The sequence below is a fragment of the Aedes albopictus genome, chromosome 3 (assembly GCF_035046485.1).
Source record: "Aedes albopictus strain Foshan chromosome 3, AalbF5, whole genome shotgun sequence".
NCBI lineage: Eukaryota > Metazoa > Arthropoda > Insecta > Diptera > Culicidae > Aedes > Aedes albopictus.
Window position 1 is genome coordinate 332,836,015 of NC_085138.1, and position 8,788 is coordinate 332,844,802.

At 38.0% G+C, this 8,788-nt stretch overlaps 1 long non-coding RNA gene across 1 annotated transcript; it reads right to left on the bottom strand.

The window, feature by feature from the left end:
- Nucleotides 1-4,310: 4,310 nt before the first annotated feature.
- On the bottom strand, nucleotides 4,311-5,324 carry LOC115262665 (uncharacterized). Its single transcript, XR_003895398.2, has 3 exons — nucleotides 5,183-5,324; nucleotides 4,930-5,103; nucleotides 4,311-4,867 (listed from the first exon to the last, which is right to left on the bottom strand). It is a non-coding gene; the product is annotated as an uncharacterized LOC115262665 (long non-coding RNA).
- Nucleotides 5,325-8,788: the final 3,464 nt, after the last annotated feature.

Below are 8,788 nucleotides of genomic sequence, written 5' to 3' on the forward strand. Positions count from 1 at the left end.
ATGTTAGCGGCAAATATAAATTCTATGTATTTTTAAAAGCGAAAACTTCTTACAAATAACAACAAATACTATTGTAATTTTATTGTAACAACGATTCATTTGTCGGGATGAACCTGCCTACGGCAGAAAATCCCTAAATAAAAAAGAAAAAAAAACGATTCATTTGATGCCATTCAATTAATTGTATTTGTATTGTAAGAACAATGAAAAAACATTAGGATATATTGTATTCTTTTGAAAATTGCCCTAAAAATGTCTCATAAAAACACAATACATTCTATTGTTTTTCACGTAAAAATGTATGAAAATTTTCTCAAAATTTTATGGTTAAGATACATAACAACCACCATTTTTTATTGTAAAAGTGCCATTTACCATTCGCCGAATGGTATAGTACAATAGGGGTGATAGTGAACGTGCTGTGCCAATTACAATTTTTTTAATGGTGAATAATTGTCGAAAAAATGGTGTTGTAACATTAAAATTTATCGTATTTTTATGATATTTTTTATCAGGGTAACGGTTCGCGTTGTTTTGATAGCATGATTCCAAACCCCCGTGTATTCGTATAGGAAGAGGTTCGTGTCTGCGCTGATTTGACAGAAGCGTTCGCTCGCTTCGCTGGTCGACCGTTAAATTTGGGGGGGACAGTTTTGAATCACCACTGTCACGTCGGTTCGTCGGTGATCGCAGGCCATATGTCCAACCTACCCAGGTAACCACTAAGCACTGTTCTAAGCATAATAACGGTCATTGAACAGCTTTTCAGTGCTAAAAAGCTCTATATAAGCATTCCAAATGCTTATAGGCACTCATAAACAGTAAGAACTAAAATAAGCCCTGTATGCTTATATAAAGCCTACAAGCTGTAAAGAAGTTTGTCAGTGCTGTCACAGGGCTTGGAGTATATGACGTTTATATCAATCAAAATTGATTTCGACCAAAACAGACTCAAATCGGTCACAAGATCGGTCATGACTAATACATTTTAACATGAATGTTAACGGATCGAGATCGGGGGAACAGGATCATTTTTGTTGTCATTGGACGAATGCTGCTCGGACTGCTATTGATTAAAAGATAATGGATCTTTCAAGCAAATGTGGTGATTCCAGACTTGATTCTCATAGTTTATTAGTTCTACGAACTCCAGCTTCGGCCGGAAAACGTTGCGGAAGAGGAGCTGCAACGTTTTCCGCAAGGTTTTACCGCAGACAGACGTTCTAGCTCGAACAAATTTATTCAAATTTTCTATGTAAATTTTCACTAGCGACACCTAGGCAACCGATTGCCACAGTGCAGTCGCGTGCAGTTGACAGCTTGAGAAACCACGTGCTTCCAGCCGCTTACTTACCACCCAATTCACCACCCACCGAAAAATAAAATCAAAACAAACACTGTCAAAATCATTCCTACATTTGCGTCACATTCACAAAGATTTCCCAATGCGAGTGAAGTTCATCCAAATGCAGTTTTATTCAAGCAAATCTATGTAAAATAAAAGTAATAATGTGGAAAATATTTTACAAAAGTCCTGCGCTAATTTGTGCAAAACATTTTAGACATTAAATAAAAGTCATTTACTCTGCACAAATTATGTGGAAACATTATTAGCGTGAAACACGTGCGGTTTTTTCCCGCCATCCGGCTGGAAGACGACCGTGGTGATAGTTGTGTTAGAGTGTGAGTGATGTTGCGATGTTTTCAGTAGCGGATACTTGACATGATCTGTTTTCGAAAGAATGTATTCGAATATCTGTGTTTATGTTTTTAAGTTGATGATGTAATAAATAGATGAGTTCGTAAGTGAAAGTTCACAAGACGTGTTTTATTTTGCTCTGCTTTCACGGAAGAATTCCCACAGGTTATGGGCCCAGAAGAGTAAATAATACAAAGAGAAAGAACATAAGACTTAGTGATTTGTGAACTCTGTTGTTGAAAAATGGATATGGATTTGAAACAAGTGACCGTGCGGTTGAATTTCCACAACTACGATTTGTGGAAGCAGCGAACGAAACAAATCTTGATTCGGGAAGGACTTTGGCGTGTCGTCGCAGATAATCCTCCAGCGGTTGACGAGCGATCTGATGCATGGGTGGATAAGGACGAAAGAGCAGCGGCTACGATCGGTTATCTGGTGGAAAACAGTCAGCTGCAGCTGATCAAGAATGCAAATACAGCCCAAGAAACATGGAATGTTTTACGTGATTATCATGTACGTCAGTCTTCTGCGGGAAAAGTTGGCCTGGTGAAACGTTTATGTCGATTGGAAATGGAGGAAAATGGGAACGTCGAAGAGCATATAATCGAGATGGATTCATTATTTGACAAGCTTGCGGAGGTAGGTTGTGAAATATCAGAAGAAATGAAATGTAGTTTCATCATGGCGAGCCTTCCTGAATCCTACGATAGTTTTGTCACTATGGTGGAGGGATTCGCTGGCAAATTCTCGGAGAAAACGGTAAAGGCTAAACTTCTGAACGAGTTTTACAAACGTCAGCACAAAGTTTCGGTCCAGGAGGAGAAAGCGATGAAAGCTGCAGTGCCGAGAGGAAGAAAACCGTTCGGTCTGGAATCGGATCGTCGCGAAGAACGTCGTGTTTGTTTTGAGTGTGGCAAGCCAGGACATATAAGGCAGAATTGCTACATTTATCTCTCGAGACTAGCTGAAGAACAAGGAGTCCATCGCGAAAGCCCTGTTGACAAGAATAATGCGAAGATTGCTACACAAAAAGAGGAGAATCAGTCCAGGTCTGTTTGTTTTTCTGCAATGGAGGAGTTATGTGGTGGTGGTGGATGGATTGTTGATTCAGGCGCATCGCACCATATGACAGCTGATCGGTCATTTTTCGATCGATTCCAATACAAAGACTCTAAACTTTGCTTGGCCGACGGAAAGGAGATGGATGTTGTCGGAGTTGGAGAAGGACATTTCACTGGTTTTGACAATGATGGGAATGTGGTTGATGTGAAGTTGACAAATGTTCTTTTTGTTCCGGGTCTTCAGCACAGTCTGATTTCTGTGAAACGTATTGTTGAGTCTGGAGCGCGAGTAGAATTCACTGCAGAAAAGTGCTGCATTCTGAATGCGGACAAGATTGTTTTGATTGCAAACGTTGTGAGTGAAGTATACCGTCTGTAGATGTATATGTTTGGAGCTGCAAACATCGAGGAGGAGTGTTAGAGTGTGAGTGATGTTGCGATGTTTTCAGTAGCGGATACTTGACATGATCTGTTTTCGAAAGAATGTATTCGAATATCTGTGTTTATGTTTTTAAGTTGATGATGTAATAAATAGATGAGTTCGTAAGTGAAAGTTCACAAGACGTGTTTTATTTTGCTCTGCTTTCACGGAAGAATTCCCACAAGTTGTTGGTCGCAACGCACATGTGAGGCAGCGATTGAATATGAGCGTCGCTAACGCCATCTGTTCGCTGATTGCCACTTGGCAATTTGTGGCGGCCATGTTTTTTACACAAGCTGCTGAGTCAAACTTGAACGTCTGTCTGCGGTTTTACGTTCATTTGTATACATGTTGCTTCTCCTGCATCTGTTCTCTTGCTGCATTTTGTCGCCACCAAATTGATCACTAAATCATCACCCTTCCATATAATTTTGAACCGTCGAGATAATTTTCCATGGTTTAAATACTAGTTTAATAACACTGATTCCATGGTGCATCGGTGGAGCAGATGGAAAACGCAAATAGACAAGGACTTTCGATCAGGAACCACCCGCATAACCATGAACAATACTAGTACCTAGACTAGTACTGTTTATCATACTGTTAGCAACAATTTATTACAGAATCTCAACAGTATCGTATAGCATCCAAAGCAACAATAAGTCAACCGTACCATGAATGTATTCAACAGTTTCACAGATGGTTCTCGAGTAAATTACAATATGTGGGATAGGCGGTTAAGTTATGTTACAATAAAAAAACGCCGATTTTCTCGAACAAATTTTTTCGAAAACAGTACGCCAGATGGTCAGTATACTATCCATTTTTTGCTCCGATCCACTGTAAATCAAACAGTTTGTGGACAGTTGTACAATAAACTGGGAAGAAAAACGAACAATGTATGTGCTATTGTTGGTTTATTGTATTTAGGGGTATTTTAACCGTATGTTATATTGTTCATCTATGTTGAAACCATTAAATAAGAATAAATAAATATAAAAAATAAATAAGCTGATGGTTCCGTTTTTAAGTTGAAAAATTCCAAAAAGGCTAATCCAGCATAACCATCACAAGTTGTTCGGTTTTTTTTATGTAAAACCTGAGCTTTTGATGATTGTACTAACTCAAACCTGGATTGGAATTTTTTAACTTATAAACGGAGCTATCATTCACTTGAATTAAAAAAAATCAAATTTTATGAATCATTTTATAAGTTATTTTATTATGGACCTTCCTATTCCTATTCTTCCTATTCAACATCACTACCTTCTCTTCTTCATCCTTTTTCCGTTTCTGACCGAGACCGCAATAGTTTCTCCTTAGACTCCGCGTCGGAATCCGGAGGTTTCCTCATTTTTCTTGGCAGAAGTCACCGCCATCACCACCACAGTTTCTTCAAAAGCAGTTGTTCCTCTTTCTTCCTTGCAAGAGTTTTTACTCGACTTGCTTGTTGGCCGGAACTGGCAGTCACAGATGCTGTAGGTTTAGCTGCTGGAGCTGACATTTTTTCCCTACAGTCGAGGCTGCAGCTTTCGCCGGTGCTGATTGTTCAAAATAGCTGGTTCAAATTCATCCTCATCGTCATCGAAACTGTTGCCTGATGACTCCTTCCTTGCCGAAGTCGGTCGGTCAGTTCCGAGTGAGCTATCATGCCCGGCTTGCACAAAATTCGAGGGAAAATTCCTACAAACACATAGAATAAAATGTTAAAGTTTTTGTATTAGAATGAATGGTGAAAAGCTTACCACTTCCATCTATAACGCAGTTCCGACATCGGTTCCGAGTTGTCGCGGATATTCCGAAAGACGCCATAAACACCCAGATCCGATGATCTGTTTAGAACTAGTTCCAGGATCGCCCTTTAGCAGCAGATCTGGTTCAGATCTTCCGAGTACCCGACAATGGCTTACCGGGCTTACCTGTAATCAGATGGATGAAATTCGCGATGAAAATAGCAGTAATAATGCTAGAATATTCGATCCACAAAAAATAACTCACCTTCAAGATCCTACTTCTGGGTGGAGGCTGAATTTTCATTCTTGGCGAATTTTCGTTTTCCCGCGATGATGATGTCGCATTTTAGTTGTTGTTATGCAAAACTCGCGTAACATTTGAAACGGTCCTATACGCAATGCAATCAAAAACAATTGTTTTTCTGTTCAGAGATTTTAAACACTCCTTTACGTCTATTTCTCTGTGTTATTATAGAACATGTGCTGATACTATAAAATATAATAAAAATAATGAAAAATATTGCTAATCGGATTATAGAAACAAATCAAATAGAATCAAATAGAAATCGCATAAAATTTTCTCGAACTTTGCGTTATCTTGAACAGGCTTTTATAAAATATTCCGCGAGAAAATAAGAAACACCACGATACAAGTCGATCACAATTACAAATACGTGTAACTCTTTGTCATAATGTTGAACAGCAGTAATGTATGGTGAAATGTACAGGTGTGAGTGCGCTGTGCAAGCGTAATAATCAACCGTATGCTATATTGTGGTTTCATATTGCAATTATTCAATTCAGGTTCACATTTATATACTGTTTCACAATGTATGCACAATGTAATATATTGGTAACGCTTGGTATGGGCTATCCATACTGTTATTTACGGTACATAGCTTTCAGTTTAATATTGTTGAACATAAGAACAACAATATGTGACACATTAACCATACTATTTAGAACACGTTTACTGTTCAGACCGTATGGCAAACTGTATTTGTCTATGCGGGCAGGAGGACAACAGCTGGAATCTGGGTCATACAGCAAAAAAAGTAACTTCAGTGAAGCAAAAAAAAAATAGAAAAGAACAGGAGATAAACACAATATTTTTTTCTTTTTTCTTCGTCTCACTTTTGACAACTACCGCTCCAGAGACCTGGTACGGAATTTTGAAGTTGGCCGTATATCAGCCGAATAATGCGCCAAAAGTGGCTTTTGGGCAGCTCTATTAGAGGATATAGAACCAATTAGCTCTGTTAGCCAGGTTCTATATTCGACTATAGAACCGATTTAATGCTATTTTTACGGCTTAATGGTTACTTGGGTATTTCTATTTATACTCCGTGGAGTTTACAATTCGGTTCTTCTTTATCGACGGTAGCTATTGCTAATTTAGAGAAAACTTTCCGTTTTAGGGAAGATTCAAAAATTACGTCCATCGTTTTTCTGGATTTCTAGACCCCCCCCCTCCCCCCTCTGTCACGCAATTTCCCAATAGCCAATACACGTACTGTCACACTTTTCTAGATTCCCCCCCCCCCTCCCCCAAATGTTGGACGTAATTTTTGAACGTTCCCTTACGGTAGAATGAAAAGCTACCGCAGCTGTCAGACTACTGATTTTCACTGAGGTATCATCGATCTACCCTAGCGAGCCCTAGCGATGCCTTGGATAGCCTTGGATACGACGCCGATGATCATTGTTTGTTGTTGGTTTTCAGTTCAATTCACCTTGCAAGCATGCTTTGATTTGGCCTTCAGTTTCAATGAAAGGATGATTTTCAAGCCTGCGGTAGAACTTTGACAGCTGCGGTAGGACTCGGCGGCTACCGCAGAGTGGATTTTTTTCTAAAAATCCGCAATATTGTCGCGCTTATCTTAGATTCTCAACAAACTGCGTTCGAAACGCGCAGCATCAGATCGCGCTAGACCGCGCCCGTATGATTTACACACGGTGTGCGCCTTTGCTAAAACCACAGACAAACAGACGTAACACTCTTCAAAACAGCTTGGCACATGCATTTAACGATCAATTCAAATTTAATTTGATTTGCGCGATTCCCTGATAAAAAGTATCATAAAAATACGATAAATTTTATTGTTACAACACCATTTTTCGAAAAATATTCACCATTAAACATATTATAATTTACACAACACACTCACCATCACCCCTATTGTTCTATACCATTCGTCGAATGGTAAATGGCACTTTTACAATAAAAAATGGTGGTCGTTATGTATCTTAACCATAAAATTTTGAGAAAATTTTCATACACTTTTTCGCGAAAAACAATAGAATGTATTGTGTTTTTATGAGACATTTTTAGGGCAATTTTCAAAAGATAACAATATATCTTAATGTTTTTCATTGTTCTTACAATACAAATACAATTACAGTAGACGTTCGGTAACTGCAACATGTTTACGTTTCACTTATCGAACGAAAATCCGATAACTGCAACGCCTGACAGTGTCAACAAACCATCAACTGACGTAAAATGAACGTGAAATTCATCCGACTGTTCAATTGGGCTAACATGGCGCACCATTTTGACAGATGGCGGTGCGATAACTGCAAAATTGTTGCACTTACCGGACTTGCAGTTAAAAAGCATTGCAGTTAAACCGTTTGCACCGACCGAACGTCTACTGTAATTGAATGGCGTCAAATGAATCGTTGTTACAATAAAAATACAATAATATTTGTTGTTATTTGTAAGCAGTTTTCGCTTTTGAAAATCCATAGAATTTATATTTCCCGCTAACATTTATATCCAGCATTTACGAGCACTAACGTCCGCCAGAATGATATGCACATTTTATGATAATAATCAAACACTCTGATGTCTATCTGGTATGTATTGCTTGGCAGCTGTTGATAAGATCTATCTTCAATCTTTTCAAATAACTGTCAAATATCACAAGTCAGACCTCAGGTCGTATGATCCATACCATAAATCGTTCACAATTCATGTGGCCATTGGTATCTGTAAATGCTGGAGAAAAATGTTACCGAGAAATATGAATTCTTTGGTTTTTCAAAGGCGAAATCTGTTTACATAACAACAAATATTATTGCATGTTTATATTAACATCGGTTCAATTGACCCCATTAAACTAATTGTATTTGTATTGTTATCAATGGTAGTTTACTATTTACAAGATTCTTTTAATTTATTGGAAAACATTAGAAAAATCATTGTTCATCTTTTTCTTGTCTTAACATCCTCACTTGGCTAAACCTGCTTTTCAGCTAGTTTTCTATAAGTACTTCCTCAGTTATTCATTGAGAGCTTCCGTGTTGGCAGCCTTGACGTCTGTCAGTTTTAGCGAATAATATTCGATAACCGAAACATCTACTGTACTCAAATTTAAAACGAAAACTATAAAAAATATGTCAAGTGATTTTGTATTTCATTATACAAACATGATCCAAGCAACAATAATACTTATTGTTATTTATTTGTTACAAATTGTTTTTAAGTGTAATGGGGCACGTTCGGTGTAGTACTAGATTTGTAGTAATGAGCTGAATTTTTGTATGGTGAGAAGGTCAATTCTCCGTTTCTGCAAAGAAATGGTGCAAAAAGCGTGGGTATTATGATTCCTTGCCTAATTTGATGGTGTTTGAGCAAAACTTTGGATATCTATGTTGTTTATGTTGCAAGAAATGAAAAAAACAACAACATTGTTGTAAAAAGTTTTGCTCAAACAACATCAAATTAGGCAAGGAATCATAATACCCACGCTTTTTGCACCATTTCATTGCAGAAACGGAGAATTGACCTTCTCACCATACAAAAATTCAGCTCATTACTACAAATCTAGTACTTCACCGATCTGTCCTATTGAGAAATAAACTCTTT